The following is an 18,953-nucleotide window of genomic DNA, read 5'->3' as shown; positions in this document are numbered from 1 at the left end:
CCAGAACTCCTACAACGGTAACGCCCCGACCAGATAAATGTGATAATTTGCGTTATACATATGGTGCTATTACTATTCCTCGGTACACCTGACGGTGGAAATATGCCATAAAAAAAAAAAAAAAAAAAAAAATTTTACGTACACGAGGAAATATGAGTCCACAACTTAATTAAGTAGAGATATCAATCAACCATGTGTGACGTGAGCCCTAAAATTTCTCTCTTGGTTGTACTGAAATTCCCTTGCTTTAATGTCATTTACAGAAATTACTCTACACATTTCCTTTAAATTTATTTTGGTTTCCGTAGATACAAAAATTGAAACATTACTTGAAATCATTAATTCCACTACCACTTTCTCATGCTCAATGATCGCATTCATCATAACAATAAATACGTACTTTACTTTTCTCTTATCATATCCTAATCCTTCTTACATTTTCCTTTAAACTTTTATTTGTTTCACTTTGGGGGAATGGGAGGGGGAATCTCCACATTGTCGTTTCTTGACCATTGCCATGTGAAGACCAGCCACTATGCCTGTTTATTGAACCATTGACAAAGCAAGATAACCATACGATTTTATTTCATTTCATTTTTTCCATTCCTTAACATTTCTTACACTTTTGGGGAGCGGGAGGAGGAATCTTCACATGGTTGTGCTTGACCATTGCCATGTGAAGAAATTGCAAAATTCATGCGTCGGCCTTTCCCACTTGATCATTGCCTTAAGACACCACGTGCCCAAGAAATAAGACTCTCTCCGGCCAAAACTCACACTTCTTGAACTTAGCAAATAACTTCTTTTCTCGAAGTATTTCCAACACTGCTCGTAGATGGTCCTCGTGTTCTTCACGACTCTTTGAGTAAAATAAGATGTCATCAATGAACAGGCGCATGAGCCAACTCGAACAACATAACTAAACACTCATAGTGGTTGTACCAAGTTTTAAATGCAGTCTTCTATATATTTTTACTCTTGATCTTCAGTTGATAGTACATCGACTGAAGGTTTATCTTCAAAAAGAAACTCGCTCCTTGCAACTGACCAAACATATCGCAACGGATACTTATTTTTTAGGGATTAATATACTCTAGGCCCTTGAACTAATAACTATTTTTTATTTAGCCCCATGAAATGAATAGGGTGATAGATACATCAAACTACAATTTTGTTGTAATTAAGTCCCTTAGTAAGCGTTGACTGTCTATTTGGATGGAAAAGCCATATTTGACCAAAGTCTTCTAAAACTACATTTGTTTGGAACCTTGAAAACCCCAATTTGCCCGTCATGATTATTAATCAATAAAAACACTAAAACAAACTGAAGTGGGAATGGTTGAGCCACCCCCAAATAGCATAGGGGTGGCCCATGAGCCACCCCCCATGGGGCGGGGGTAGTCCCCAACCAACCCTAGCCATCTCTGGGGGGTGGCTAGTCCGTAGGAGGTGCTTGAGCCACCCCTACCTTAATTTTGGCATTGGATATTTCAATTCTTTTTTTTTATTTTTTATTTTTTTGAATTTCATTAATTTTTTAAGTTTATTATTATTTTATTATTTTGGTTTTAAAGAAATGTGGGGTACAGGAGGGATGATAGAAAAGTGGTCACTGTTGGGATCGTTTACATAAATTTCAAAAAATTTCTTTTTACACAGCGGAATAAAACATGATCCCAAAGACCTTTTACTATCAAGACATACATATTTAGATTTAAGGCAAACACATAAGTTAGATTACTTACATGTAGCTTTGTCCTCTCCTAGGCATTGGGGTGTAGGAGTGTGCATCCGTTCTTCCCATGGTGTTGGACTCAGTAATTGAAGTTCCAACTAACTTGAAAACTTCAAACATGAGTCTATACTCATCTCATCTTCATTGTGTTCTTTGTGTTCTTCGCGTTCATCGTGTTCTTCATGAACTTGAAGAACATCTTTATGTATTGGTATCTTTGTAAATGTAAACTTCAAAAAATTTACATTTTATGCAGCGGAATAAAAACGAACCCCACGACCTTTTACCATCAAGACAAACATGTTTAGATCTATGGCAAACATATAAGTTAAATTACTTATATGTAGATTCGGCCTCTCCTAGGCATTGGGGCGTAGGAGTGTGTGTCCGTTCTTCCGTTGGTGTTGGACTAAGTAGTTGAAGTTCCAACATGCTTGAATACTTCAAGTATGAGTCCATACTCATCTCTCCTTCATTGCATTCTTTGTATTCTTCATGAACATGAAGAACATATTTATGTTCTTCATCATATTCATAAAGAATTTCTTGGAGACTCGAGAGTTGATCAAGAACTTCAAGATCTTCAAACAGCTGGGGAGAAGATTGCTCTATTAGATATTCTCTTTTATTACTGAATATGACTGTGAGTGTGGGCTCACAAAGTTTTCTCAAGAACAATAGAAAACTATAAGCAAAACTTTGGAGAGAAAAATCTCCCCTATTGGCCGTGTATTCACTCTTGCGGGAGAGTGAAGTTGCAATTTTTGTTTTCACAAAATTCACAAGCTTCTGAATTGTTTCAGATCAAGGCATTTCTTTGCTTCTCAATTGCTCCTCTATTTATAATACTAGGATCCTAGGAGAAAATGAATTTTAAACCATGTGGGATAGGGACTAGAAATCCCAGTCCTAGGTGAAATGGGACAAGGAGTAATTACACTCCTTGCCACCCAAGCAGTGGTCGGCCATAAGGAGTAATTACACTCTCTCCTCATGCGGCTAGGGCTAGGGTTAAAACCCTTGCCCACTTCCACTTAGTTATGCACTTGGGCTTGGGTTTTATCCTCAAGCCCAATGGTCATTTTGTTGGGAATATGATTGCAAATTAAATATTTGTGCAGCAGAAGGAATCGAATTTCCATGCTATGATTATTTACAAAGAACATGTGAAGAAAAATTGCTATTTAAAATTAAATTGAAATAACAAAGAACACTTACTTGGATATCAACTGACATTCCTTGCTTTGGGAAAAAATTATTTTTGCTTCTCCAAGAACATGTTCTTTCTTGTTCAATAACACGAAGAACAATTTCTTCTTTCTTCAAGAACATGATGAACAAGTTCTTCTTTCTCCAAGAACACAATAGATCTCAGGATATAGAGACCTATAGATCTTCTCACCAATGACTGATGATCACCAAGAGAATGTGGGCTCTTACTTGACTCTTCAAATCTTAAACTTTTGTTTTTCGTGAGTTAACACAAAGAAATATTAATTCTCATCATGTTCTGAGAATTAACTATCAATCAAGAGAACTTGATAGATTGATTGAGTGATTTGAGAGCTTATGCTCCTCTCTATTTATAGGCTTAGTAGGGAAGCAGAGATTTAAATTTAAGCAATGTAGGACAAGAAGCATTAGGAGACCTGTCCAATAAAGACTACTAAAGGGGAGTGGATGGCTACGCTAGGAAAACCCTAACCTCCACTCCTCTAGTGGGTGTATGGCCCAAGAAGACAATCTCCTTGGGCCATGCGTTCCCATGCCTTGGAACTGGGCCTCGGTTTTACCCCAAGCCTTTTTCCTTGTCTCCAATAAATAGGCTCAGTGATTATTCCCTGGCCTTATGTGTTCCACTTATACTCATTGGGCTTCTGGGTTTTATCCCAAGCCCAATTGCACCAAATCTCTTTAGCCCATGTTTTATATAAATAAAACACTTAGCCCAATAAATAAGAAAGCCTTATGGTTAAATTACATCAACTTGGTGAGTGACCTAAAGGAAAAAATATTATTGGCTTTAACTATGTTCGTAATAATGTCACCCTGACATTTATTATACAACAATATTTTAATCACAATTTATTCCACTAAATGATTGTGACTGAACTCCAATAAATATTTTTGATTAAACAATTAATTCCTTTGACTTTGACTTATGATTCCTCCATGAAATATTCCGTATCAAAATTATGGCTAAGGATACTGCCACTTAATTCTCTACTTCTTTATCCTTGAGTCACTGATTTTATGTTATTCTCATACATGTGAAAAACACAAGTATATATTTTGGTATGTCAACCAAAATGCCCTGGCCGGAGACTCGGAAAATAATAGCCACAAAATCTATCTCAAAGGAAAATTTCTTGTCTCTTTGTTTACCAACAAAGGACTTGGATTCCCTTTTGAAGTTGGTGTTTTCACAATGTTAGATGTGGTTACCCAACGTACTGAGTACTGTTGACCAATGATAGGTCTCATTCTTAGATACATCAAAGTAATCAACACTTCGCATCTGAGTTCACGAACTTCTCAGGATTTTAGAATTAAAGTCCAAGTAGTTTTAAGGAGTTTATTGTCTTTTTTTAACGTACAATATCTTTATGAAATGACAACTCCTTAGTCTGTTCAATGCCTTAGGATCTCAACAAACTATACATCAATCCCAAAATCAATGCTTCACTTGATCAAGGTAGGTTGCCAATATTTGATGTGTAACAATCTTACTTAAAATGGAATACCCATTTACTTTTACCGACTGAGAACTTTATACATTTAAGGATACAAGGATTGTGGACTATGACCTTGTGTGGGAATGAGATCGTCTTCATTTTGTTTTAACCGGATCTGAGCTGGTTGACTGCTATGATTTATTTCCAACAATCAAAGGTTATAAAACAGCCATGTCAATTAAAATAAATGTGTGGCAACTTAATAGTGCGAGAGAGAAGAATGAGCGGCAACTTAACAATGTGAGAGAGAAGAAAGCTTAAACAAGTGGGAAAAATAAAAAAAAAATTAGGAAGGAAAAGTAAAGACAAAGGAAGAAGAAAAGACAAAAGAAATCTTTTGAGGAAAGAGGAAGGACAATAACTTTTTGTAAGGAAAATAGGAAATCACCATAACTATTTGCAAGGTAATCTTCAAGCTCTACGTTATGGGTGTTGTTGTTTTATTTATAGTAGTTTTGAGGCTTTTGAAATAATATTTGAATGCTTTAAGGATCTTGATTATATAGAGTTTATGCACAATTTGAAAGTGTATCTAATCCAAGCTTTTACAGTTTGAATACCAAAGATAAGATATGTATCTATCCTAATTGTTATAGATTTAAAACAAGATAACCACAAGGCAAATGTTAACTCAAAGACTACAAGCTACATGCCATTTATGTTTTGAACATGAATGCATCTTTGAAATTTGAACGTGGCAGTTAAATAATAATGTAATTGCCCACACGTTGGGCACCTGTGCTCTTTATAGGAAAGTTTTACATTCAAAAGCCTTATAATGTTATACAGTGAATGTTTGAAATACAAAATAGATATGATAACAAATGAGGTTGTTTGGTGCGCATCATCTTTAACTTTAGTTTGAACTTGCTTCTGATGAGGTGGAGCATTATCTTTATCTTTGGTTTGAACATAAGATAATCCAATACACACAACTCATACATTTCTCTGTTTTGTGGTGTAGGAAATAGACAAAATTGAGGTGTATAACTAGTGAGTAGAAGCTCTGTTTTGTCATGCATTAAAAAAAAAAAAAAAAAAAAAGGCGGTGAGTACACTTTGATTAATGAACTCATGAGCTTGTGAAGGAAAATAGTAGAAGAATAACTAACAAAACTATAACTACAAAGCTTTGTACAAGATTTGAGTAAAAAAATTACTTAATGAACTAGAAGGCTTGCGAATTTCATGATTGGCTCTAGCAATGTGGTATAATATGTGGACTTTTTGGAAAAGATAATAAACAATGGAAAGTATAAATGATTATGTTTTTTGGATGTAGGAAGCAATCTAATTAGTATTTGATTTTTAACTTCTGTGAATTTCTATAATTTTCCAAATGTCTATTTATTTTGCCATTCATAATTAAGATTGCCTATTATTTGGATTATAATTTGAAATCAAATATTCATTGGACATTGTATATGCTATTGACATAAGAAAACAAATATGTTTGGAATTGACAGCTTATGTTGGCAGTTGTTATAGATAAAGATGTATCAGATAGGTTAGTTCATTGTTCATGTGTATTGTTGACGTTATTGTTCATGTCTGAGAGATAAAGTTACATTTAGACTTGACTTCAACTATTGTAGAGATAGGATTGGACTTTGAATTTGTAGACTCATAATCTGATGTAGATATTATCTTAATTATTGGTAGGGATAATTAACCTTGTTCTCTTATTTTCTCTAGTTGGTTCCGGAGAGAATGGTTGGGTCAATTTGCTTTTTATTTATTTATTTATTTTATTTGGGGGGGGGGGAGGTCAATTTGCCTTGATTTTGCTTCACCTTCAAGTTATTTTTTTCATGTTAATTAAAAATCAAGTGAATCATTAGTACTTGCGCACTGGGGCTTGACTTTGGCATGGTTGGGCTTAAGAGTGACTGTACTGGGCATGAGTGCAGATGCGCTCGAGCATAGAGTATTGTGTTCGATCCCATGTCCATTGACAACTTTTTTCCAAAATATGCAACTTTCACATAAAACCCGCAATTTTCCCTTTGCAACTTACAAAATAGTAAAAACACAGAACTGACACAAAACATCAGATTATAACACAGCTAAAGAATTAACAAATGTAAATTAAGGGATCCAAATATGCAATATTTTGCACACATCACATGACATCTATTTGTTGCGTATTGGACTATGTGATAATGCCTACTTTTTTTTTTCTTTTTTAAGTAGTGTCCACTATAAGGTTGAAAGCACTTAGATAAGGACTGAATGAAAAAATAAATAGACTTAATTGGCCCAAGGTGCTTTTTCTTGTTAATCTAATTTTGGTTGGTTAAATGCTTAAAAATATGAAAGAGTCAACTTGATGCTTGGCATATATGTAGTAGCTCCATTGATGCTTGTAAATATGCTATACATTTTTCTGTCATACAAGTTATTTTTTCATGAGTCAACATGTTTGTTAGGTATTGTAATCTTTTGTAGGGATAACAATGGATGTCCCAATGGAAGTTTTTGTGTCTCCAAATGTACCTATAAAACTTACACTATCAAAAACATGCAGTTTGAATCAAATGATATTGCATATAATTTTTATAATGAGTATGGGAGAATGGCAGGTTTTAGTATCAGAAAAGAGTATGTGAACAAGTGTAAAAAGACTGAAATTAATACTTCAAGGAGATTTGTGTGTGAGAAAGGGGGAATTCGGAGTATAGACAAGTGAGATAGTAAAACAAGGAAAGCTCAAGCAGAAACAAGATGTGGGTGCAATGCACGTATAGTTATCGTATATAATCGAGATAGTAGCAAATACGTGGTGATTGACTTCATTGCTCAGCATAATCACAATCTTCATCTCTCAACAACTATACACATGATGCCATCACAACAGAAAATGTCTACAACTCAAGCTGTTGAGATTGATTTGGCATATGAATCAAGAATAAAACTAAAAGATTCTTATCAACTCATGAGTAAGAAAGTTGGTGGAAGTAGTAACCTTGGTTTTACCAAGCAAGATCATAGGAATTATCTATGCAATAAGCGACAAAGAGTCTTGAAGTTTGGGGAAGCTACTAGTTTGGAAAGATATTTCTTTCATCAACTTAAAGAAAATTCTTCATATTATTATGCTTTTCAATTGGATGCAGAAGAGTTGATTACTAATATCTTTTGAGCTGATGCAAGAATGATAATTGACCATAGCCACTTTGGTGATGCAATAATGTTTGATACAATGTATAGCACAAATAGAGATGCAAGGCCACTTGGTGTATTTTTGGGACTCAATCATCATACATAGACTGTCTTATTTGGAGCTACACTGTTGTATGATGAAACAATAGAATCTTTTGTATGGTCATTTGGAAAGAGGCCAATTACTATTTTCACTGATCAAGATGTAGCAATGTCATCTGCTATTCAAGAAGTGATGCCTGAAACGTATCATGCCTTGTGTAATTGGCACATGTGGCAGAATGCTAATAGACACTTGGGCTATTTAAAGGTAGGTTTCGATTTAGTAAAGATTTCTTAGCCTATGTCTATGAGTGCGATGATGAAGATGAGTTTCTTTTAGCCTGGAACATAATGTTGAAAAAATATGATGCTCGTGAAAATAAATGGCTAATGGGTATATTTCAATTGAAGGAGAAATGGGCTCAAGAATATGTAAAGAGGACGTTCACTGCAGGAGTGAGAAATACACAACTTGGTGAGAGATTTAATTGTGACTTGAAGGATTGCTTGCGTACCGGTCTCAATATACGAAAATTCTTCCCTCATTTTGAAAGAGTTGTGAAACATAAATGTGACAAGGAGTTAGAAGCAAAATACAACTTTAGACAAAAATTAACAAGATTGAATCTTAAGAGCTCACCTATATTAAATTGAGTAGCAAAAGTGTACAAGCCTAAGGTGTTTGAGTTATTTCAAAATGAAGTTGAATAGGTACCACCACTTTCCATTATAGACCGCAATGCAAGTCAAGCGACACATACATATGTTGTTGGATTTTTCAATGGATATAGAACATACAAAATTACTAAGTTAGTATATATGTGTGCTTATATATATTAGTATTACTAAGTTTTTTTTTGAAGTGAGTATTACTAAGTAAGTTAACTATTTTTTTTTTTTTTTAAAAAAAAAAAGTTAATTAACATAAGTTACATGAAATATTAGTTAGTATGAAATATTATGACATATGGTTAAGTTGTTAACTAATTAAATATTTAACTATATTAAATAGTTAGTATAAAAGTAAGTATTAACATACTAAATAATAAATACTAACTATAGTAAAGTGATACATTGCATGTTCTAAGATTATGTGAATTGTTAGATCATATGATCATATATATTACAAATCAACTGATTGACATTAGGATCAACAATGTATTTGTTACAAACACATATTAGGTATTATCATTAGAATTTAGATCACTGAATTATCATTCGAATTTAGTTACATGACCATATGGTCTAATATTGCGCCATATGAACATATAATTACTAGTTAAGTAACTAAGTAAGCATAGTTAAGGATTAGGGTTTAAGTTACATAGTATTTTATGTACATATATTATTATCATCATTATTATTAGGGTTAGTAACCATTTTGGTACCTAGGTTTTAATGTTTTTATTTTTTTCTCCCTGGGTTTTAAAACATGACAAATCTAGTACCTCAAATTTTGGAAAAGACTGAATCACCACCTCCGTTAATTTCTATCAATCCCCAACTAACGGAAGTCCATGTCATCACCTCGTAATCACGTAATATCGCGACATGTGTCCACCTAAAAGAAAAAAAAAGGGTATATCCATGTCGATATAACAAACTTAAATAAAAAATTGAAATAATTTGACATTTTTCCCTCTTTATCCCATTTTTCACGTTCGTCGTCGGCTAGGGTTCAGACTAACTAGTTTTCCCCCAAATTTTCTGCGATTGCAATTTAGGGTTATTGGATTCTCGTGTTGGTCTAGGGTTTGCTTTCGATTGGGAGTAGTCTGTGTTGGGATTTTGATTGGAAGTAGTCTGGGTTTCAGTTTGAGGATTATCGTGGGTGGAGTGGGTCAATTTCGGGCAGTAAATTGACCTTGCGAACGTGGCCTGGGCTATTGTTTGAGTATTTTTTAAATCGTAATGGGTGACTTGATTTGAGCACATTGGTAGAGACCTTATACGCGGGAGGAGTAAAATGAGACCACCTCAGAGAAATCGTAGAGTTGGAGGTATGTACTTTTGCTTTGCTAAACTAAATCCCCGACTAGTGGGGTGTTTTTTTAATACTATTTAGCATATGTAATTGGTAGGTTGCATTCACTTTTATGGCTGCTTGTTTTTGTAGTTGTCCCTCAGTGTAGTACTTTTTGTCCGTTTCGAAGCATAGTATAAAGTTCTCACCTTTTTTCACATTGGAAATTGGTTGTTGTGTTGTGTTGTGTTGGTTGTCAATGGGCTATTGTTTGAGTTTGTATGCTTTTGAAGACTTCTTTATTGTTGTGGGGTTGTTTGGTGGGTGGGGGCCAATGTGCATGATAGATGGATTTGGTACGTAGGTATGTATTTGTCTCACATGGCCATTATTTTGTTCATGCAGGATCACCACTAACAAGATCCATTGATCTCGTTATTCACCATCATGGTTCATTTTGTAGACCACATATGGAGTATGTAGGGGGGAAAGTGATGACTTTTCTTGATTTAGATATTTCTGTGTTAGGTTACTCAAATATTACAACCCTAGTGGAAGTGTACCTTGGTTATCAGTATGGTAAGGTGTCTCCTCTCTATTACAAGGTTGATGATAATGAAGAATTTATGTAAGGAAAAAATGAAGAAATTCTATGGGTAGCTAGGGAGGCTACATCAAAGTGATTCAAACCATGGGGTGTATCATCATCAGCTGATAAGGAGGTTCACGCTAGAAATGGTAAATTCAAATAGCCGAATGAAGAGGGTGTGGAAAGTCATGAACTGTGCAGCTTAGAAAGTGAAATGATGAAGGTACAATGAAAAGAAAAAGAAGAAAGTATCTGGAATGGCATGGATTGACTGACCTTAAAGTGAAGGTAGAAATATATGTGGGACAGTTATTTGCAAACCCATCGGAGTTTAAAGAGGTACTACAGCTGTATGCAGTGCATAATTCATTCGATTACACATACGTGCATAACGAGAAAAAGTGTGTTTTAGCTTATTGTAAGAAAAAATGTGGATAGAGAGTATATGCGTTATGGAAGAGTAACACCAAATACTTTCAAATAAAGACATTATTTAATGTTCATAACTATGGAAGTCATTACTACAATAAAAGAACGTCAATCAAGTGGGCAGCACACTGGTAGGCTAATACCTTCAGAGATTAAGCTAATTGGAAGGCGAGTGCTTTGAAAGAGGCGATTTGAAGGGATTACAATGTGGAGATGACTTTGCTTGCTTGCCACCTTGCCAAAAGAATGGCATTGAAATTGATAACCGGGTTGCATGATGAGCAATACAAACTTATAAGGCCATATTGTAGTGCAATACGTAAGTGGAATCCCGGTAGCTCAGCTTACATACAAAGAGATGGGATATTCTTCCAAAGGATGTATGTTTCCCTAGCTTCTTGTAAGCGGGGTTTTTTTGGATGGATGTAGGTTGATGATATGTGTGGACGCCTGCTTTATGAAAGGTCAGCATAGTGGGTAGCTACATGCTGCCATTGCACGGGATGTGAATAATGACATCTTCTCAATAGCATATGCTATATGCGAGACCGAAAGCAAAGCCATATGGACATGGTTTTTGAGCACTGTGTTGGAGGATATTGGGAATTCAAGGGAGTACACATGGTCATTTATGTTCGACAGACAAAATGTAATAACCTGACATCCTAATTGAATGAATATTATTCATTTGTGAGAAAATTAAAATTTAACATTTATTAATTACATTGTGATATTCTTACACAAGGACTAATGGAAGCCATAGAGTATCTGATGCCTGATGTGAAGCATAGGTTATGTGTTAGACATTTGTATGTGAACTTAAAGAACAAGGGTTACAAAGGCAAGGAATACAAGGATGCATTGTGGGGTGCAACTTGAGCAGTAAATGCAAATCAATTCAAGTACTACATGTTTGTGATAAAAGGAATAGATACAACAACCCATGATTACATTGCGAAGGTGAATTCAAAGATGTGGTCAAGACATGTTTTTAGGGAGTACGGTTGCAGTGACATACTTTTGAATAATACAACTGAGACTTTCAATGCAGGTGTAATTGAAGCTAGAGATTAGCCCATTCTTACTGGCATGGAGATGATAAGGTGGCAACTGATGAATCGGATTAGCCAAAAAAGAAATGGTACAGCAATGTCAACTAGTGCTATTTGCCCTAAGATTGTGAAAAAGTTAGACATGAACAAGTCAGAGGCTAGGAATTACATCTCTCACTAGAGTAATGACTTGACATTTGAGGTTGACTACAGTCATGATGTTAGGAGGGTTGTCAATCTAAAATTAGGAATCTGTGAATGTGGTAGGTGGCAGTTGAATAGGATTCCATGCCCTCATGCTTGCTGTGCAATTTATGCAAATAGGAAAACTTCAAAGAAGTATGTAAGTAAGTGGTATTCAATGGATACATATAAGAAGTTATACGCATATAGCATTGAGCCAATGCTTGGCCCTAAAGATTGTGATATTTTCCATGAGGAGGAACCCACACTACCACCTTTACCCAAAAAACAACGAGGTAGGCCGAAGAAGGTGAGAACAAGAGGAGCTGATAAAAACGAGCCTGATGAAAATGTTAAGGTCAGTCGAAGGGGTATGATGTACGGTGTGGAAATTACAATCAGCTAGGCACAACGCTAGGGTTGCACCCAACCACAGAATCTAAATAGGAAGATATGGTCAAAGAAGGTTAAGAAGCCAAAGCTGAACACTAACACTGAGGTGAGTTTGTACATAATATTGAGGGTAGTTTGACATTTGATATTTTTAATGTTTTCCATATTAATGTTTTTTTTTATTATATGGTATGACAGGGAGGTACCTCACAGACAACTCATGCAACTGACACGCCAAATCCAACTATCATCCCGAGTGGACAAAGTAGGAGTTCCATCAAGGTGAAAAGGAGAAGGTCAGCTAGGTTACACTCAATGGTGAGTTCCTCAAGTTTGTTTGTTGTGTAGTAGATTAGGCTGCCATTTTAAGCTAATTTGTGTGCATAGTATTAATTGTATTGCTTATGTTGATGCAGGTTAGGCAATCACAGCCAGTGGGGCAACACCAACCTCATCCACAACCAACACAATTTAGAGCAACACAATAGGAATTTTATGAATATGACAATTGTGTAATTTTTGTACAAAAGAAGTGATGTCCAACTATATGGAATTTTTGAGTACTAATATGCCCCCTTATAGTTTTTTTATGACAATGTAGGTTAATGGACATTTGTGCCATATTTGTTTCATTGGAATTTATGGCGTATTTGGATGTTTGATGTTTGAATGTAGATGATATGGTTCAGATTGTGAACGTACTTGTTTAGTTTGAATGTTCTTTTCTAGTTGGAATTTATGGCATATTTGGATTTTTTTTGTCGGCCATTATTTTTTGTTGTTTGTATTGGATGGAGTGCATGTACATTTATGGAAATTGTGAAAAATATGCATTAGGGCATATTTGTGGCTAAATTATATATTTTCAACCTTTTTGGTGGGTATGAAAAATGGTCCAAATTGATATACTAACATATTGTGACAAATATGCATTAGGGGATATTTGTGGCTAAATTATATCGTTTCAACTTTTTTGGTGGGTATGCAAAATGATCCAAATTGGTATACCAACATATTGTGACAAATATGCATTAGGGCATATTTGTGGCTAAATTATATCAATTTCAACTTTTTTGGTGGGTATGCAAAATGGTCCAAATTGGTATACCAACATATTGTACAACATTACAAAACATTTAGTTGGTTAGTGCAATAACACACAAGTCTAACTAATCACTTATATAAATACAACATTACAAAACACTCATTTACTTGATTAGTGCAACGATGCCAATCAACACTATTATCAACCATGACAACAATAAACCAAACATGAGAAATTTTTCTCTTGCCTTATACATATTCTTCTCATTTTCTACATAGGTAAGCATTTCTAATTGTCTGTCATCATCCTTCTCTAGTTGATTTACCATTGCAATGTAGCTATCACGTTCAGTCTGAAGGTCATCACGTTCACTCTCAAGGTCTTTCACCATTGCCAAAAGATGAACATTTTCATTCTCCAGCTCTTTTATCTTAGCCAACAGTGCATGAATAACTTTCATACCCCTTTCACAAATTGGTTTGTCCATCCATTTGAAAAATCGGCATGCTGCTTTTCTCTACATATACATAAAATATCAATTAAACCAATACACACACCTTCTAGATGGTTATTAGCACTTCAATTTTGAAAAATTTCATGTGTTTGATGTAAAACATGTATAGATTTGTGGTGCAATGAGACTACTCACGTTAGAATCATAAGTAGCATAGCCCCAAAATCTTCTTCTAGGGTTTTCTGGAGTCCAGGATGTCTTCAAAGGTGTAGGTCACGAGCAATAATAAACCCAGGACATCTAAGTATAGTCCACCGAAGTAGACCCAGATCCAGAAGATGACTTCATTTGCTACTCCTAAGGAAAATTGCGTGAACCCTAGCTTAATTTGGGTACCGTAATCACTAAAAAAACCAAAGCTGAAATTTTGGCTTGAGTTTGAGTAGATACGTTATCCAAGCCGAGAGAAGATTCTTTGCCATTGGATGCTCGTTCTTGACGTGATGACATTTTCTTCTTCATGCCTTCCAGTGTGAGTTCTCACTGTCAACGAATGGAAAGCAGATTGAGATCCCTTACGTGTGCATCTGCAACCCAGATTGAAGCTCAATTTGGGGACAAACGATTTAAGCTCGATTCTAGGGTTCAGGTCATTCGGGGATAACTGGGTGTGTAGCTCTGGGTTGACGAAGAAGAAGGAAAGGCAGCTCGACATTCCCATACCTACACGTGAGTCGGATTTTAGCTCGATTTGAGTGGTAATGTAGAACTGACTGTGGAGCTTGTGGTCTAGGGTTCATGCAATTTAGGGGTAAATGGAGAAGGAAGCTTCGGTTGAGGAAGAAGGAGATCAAATTAGTTTAAGTTTAATGTTATACCGACGTGGATTTACGGTTTAGTTTTTTCTTTTTTAGGTGGACACGTGTCGTGATATTACGTGATTACTTGGCGATGTTGTGGACTTCCGTTTGTGGGGGATTGACGAAAATTAACGAAAGTGGCGATTTAGTCTTTTCCAAAATCTGTGGTACTAGATTTGTCATGTTTTAAAACCCATAGGAAAAAAAAAATAAAAGCATTAAAACCCAAGTACCAAAATGGATATTAACCCTTATTATTATTAAAGTAGCAACTAGTTAGTTAATATGTTATCATGTTAGTGTATATTAATTATAGTTAAGTATATAATAAGTTATAAGAATAAAATATAACATATATAAGTATATCATATTAATAGGAGTGAAATCACCCCTAATTTAGTATGTATACACACTAACATAAATTAACTAGTTAGTTAATATATATACTAACTTAATTACTAATATACATACTCAAACTTTATATATTAATTAAGTGTATAACATTCTATATTAACTTAATATTATATAATAATAACTAATTAATGTCATAATATGCTAGTATATATACTAACATATTATTTTTTAAAAATATATTAATATTAGTTTTTTTTTTTAACATATTGATTTTTTTTTTTTTTTTTAAGTAGGACTTTATGATTTTCATTAATAAATCATAATTAAAGATTTTCTATTCATAATGGATTTTCTAGAATAATTTGTAGAATAAGTAATATTATTAAATTACAAAAAATGATAATTTATTTATATTTGGTGGTGTAAGGTAAGTTGTTTACTTAAAACGTTTTTTTTTTTACTTAAAAAAAGTACTATTTTTTAAGTTTTTTAAAGATTAGACGATTTATACTTCTATTCTATTTATTTTTCTTAAGATCGGATGGTTAGCTTTTAATCTGACCATTTAATATTTTTTTTGAAGATTGAAATTGAACACATGTTGTTCATCCAGATTCTAGAGACACACGAACACATCCCAGCTGTTGGATTATTTGGGCACATCCTAACAGTCCATTTCTTATCGTTTGCATTAAATGCATTCAACTACCTCCACTTATTTGAAAGTTGATCAAACGACTATGAATATAAGAGACCATATAAATCTCACCATCTTAAGCATTCAGTCCTATAAAACTCTAAAGACTATTAGAGATCTTATATTTTAATCTAACCGTTTAATATTTTTTTTGAAAATTAGACTTGAACACGTGTTGCCCATGCATGTTCTAGAGACACACAAACACATTCCAGCTGTTGGATTTATCTTGGGACATCCTAACGGTCCATTTCTTATCATCTATATTAAATTTTTTCAACTACCCCCACTTGCTTCAAAGTTGATCAAACGGCTGTGAATATAAGAGACCATACACATCTCACCATCTTAATTGTTCAATCCTATTAACCCTAAAGACCCCTGCACTTCATCACCTGCACCATCTCATTTTACAGGTCACTTTTTATTTTACTTCCCTTCTCTTCTAACTTCCACTATTCTCTTTGTCTCCTATTGACAAAACCTCGTTGTAGATTCAGAATTCTGGTGTCATCGTTTGCCTTTGTGCCAACAAGTCTCTCTCTCTAACATTTTATGCAATCTATTGTTGCTTTTTATTTTGTCAATTTGATATATATGTTCGAGGTTTAAGTTTTTTTTTTCCATTTTAAGATTTGAAATTCGTTTGAGCCTGTTGCTTGTTACCGATGGTTTAAGCCATTTTTGCAGTGTCTCAAGCTTTCTCTTTGTTTTCCTTTGTTGCAGATGGGAAATACCATACCTCTAGCTCGAGCTGAGCCGAGCCACTCGAGTGCTCAGCTTGGCTCAAAATTGCCCTTGTAGCGATCTCGAGCTTGATCTCAAGCTACTATACCTTCCCAACGAGCTGAGTTCGAGTAATGGTTTCCCAGCTTGGTTGGAGCTCGAGACCGGCTCAATTATATACCCTTTAAAATGAGCCGAGCCAGGATTGCCAAAATGCAACTCGGCTTGGCTTGTTTACAGCCTTAGTCTCACTAAACTTGATGTTCCATGATCGAGATGCTTGCTTAAGTTTACAAATGGTACCTTTGCAATTTATACACCATATCTCCTTATTTTCAGCTATAAAGTTGTCTAGTCACATCATATTGATGTCTTTGTCAAGTTGCCTATTCATATAGGCAGTCTTGACGTCCATTTGCCCAATCTCATAGTTAAAATGTGCAGCAATGGCCAAGAGTATTCGGACAAACTTATAAGAATACACTGAATAGTAAATATATTTTTCCCTATACTCATCTTGGTGAGATTGTATTGATACTTATAGAGGTTACAAGAGTAGTGTATCTACAACAGAACTCTAGGAATTTATCCTAGTTGATCACAACATATATAGATAGCTATACATCAAAGACTCCTAGCTATGCTAAGGCTCATTCTTATCACCTTATCACTTGTTTACATCTAATATGTTATCACTTGAACTCCGTATAGAATTAGTGTTTGATTGAATGTGTTCTGTTGTGGATAACATGTTATGTGGTTTAACATCCTCCCACAAGACTTGTTACAAAAGTCTTGGAAACATGTTGACACAATTAGTTTGGTAAGAACATCGGCCAACTGATCTTTACATGGAATAAAAAGAACTTGTAACAATTTTCATCCACACAATCACGAGCAAAGTGAAAATCTATCTCAACATGCTTGGTTCAGGCGTGGATACCGAGATATACGTTGCTCCAATGTTGTCACACCATAGAGTCAGTGGAGAAAGCAAGTGAAGGCCAAGATGACGGAGCAAAGCGTGTATCTATAGCAGTTCTGCCGCTGTATTTGCTATGGATTTGTACTTGGCTTCAATAGAGGACTGAGACACGGTTGGTGATGTGGTCTTTTTTTGTACAAAAATTATCAATAATAAAATAACCACTCACAAATTCACAATAGAAAGAATCCTTATAAGATAGGACTATATTGAGGGTGTCGAACCTCAAGGACTGTGTTGGTAGTGTTATCAAGTCTTTGAGGATTAATTTTATCTTAATTTAAAGAAGCTTGATTTGTTTTTGTTTTGAAAAGTAAATGCATAAAAGTAAAGCTAAAGTAGATTGTGATGATGGGAAGAATATTGGGTTAACTTCACCACTAACCGCATAACAATGGTCAATCATATTTTAACAAGGGAAATTCACTCTATGCATGATAAGACTCATGTCACTTAAGTAGTCAAGAAAATGCCATTACTAAGAAATAAGTATAATCCATCTTTAGTTGGCATTGCCTGTCTGCCTAACTTCTAGATGGGTTACGGTCTGTCTTCCCTAGATATGAACTATCAAATTTCTTAATGAGTTACACACAATTAAGGGATAAGCATAACTCATCTTTGGTTAGTACGACTCGTCTACCTAAATTACACTAAGCTAGGGTCTAGAACGATTCGTCTTTCTTAGGCATGACCTATCAAATCCTCTTAATCATGTATCAATTAAAATCGTCGAATAACAATTATTCACATAATCACAGAAAATACAAAGGATTAAGGTCTATTTAATGAAAAATCTTGTAATTTATTTGTTGTTTAAAAATTTGGGAAAAAGGAGTCAGGATTTTAGGGGTTGTGAAGTTTTCTCTATTTTTTCGTCAGAAGCCTCGTCAGGATGGGCTCATCACGGCACTTGAAGAAGTGTTCTCTGGTTTCCTGTCATGAACCACGTCAAGACGGGCACATAACGGGATTGAAGCTGATACATACTCTTTTCTTGTCAGAAGCCTTGTCAGGACGGGCATGTAATGGGATTGAAGCTGAAGCTTAAGCTACTATTTTCTCGTCAAAAGTCTCATCAGGACGGGCATGTAACGGGATTGAAGCTGAAGCTACTGTTTTTCTTGTCAGAAGCCTCATCAGGACAGTCATGTAACGGGACCAAAGTTAGACTCCCTATTTTCTCGTCGAATGGATCGTCAGGATGGGACACGTGACGGGAATGAGTCATTTGTTCTTCCCATCATGACAACACTCTTTTTCCATTAATACATGAATATCCTCAGATCTGAAGTTTTCTTCATCTCGTCTTAATGAGAAATGAGTCCCATGAAGATGTGAAGAGTAAAATGTCTTCCCTATAAAAGGATTTTCCTATCACTATTCACTGCAGACTTTTCGGGAGAATTTTATCTATGTAGTCTCAAAAGTTCTCTTCGAGCTCTGTGTCTCGGGAGTTGTTTTTACAAGACAGGATGTGATAAAGCTTCAGGCTATCCTTTGCTCTTGATTGGTTATTGTTTGTTCATTCCACTACATAAAGGTTTTG

This window comes from Corylus avellana, chromosome ca7, assembly GCF_901000735.1.
Source record: "Corylus avellana chromosome ca7, CavTom2PMs-1.0".
Lineage (NCBI taxonomy): Eukaryota > Viridiplantae > Streptophyta > Magnoliopsida > Fagales > Betulaceae > Corylus > Corylus avellana.
The sequence above is the reverse complement of the archived record's forward strand: the minus strand, read 5'-3'. Positions refer to the sequence as shown.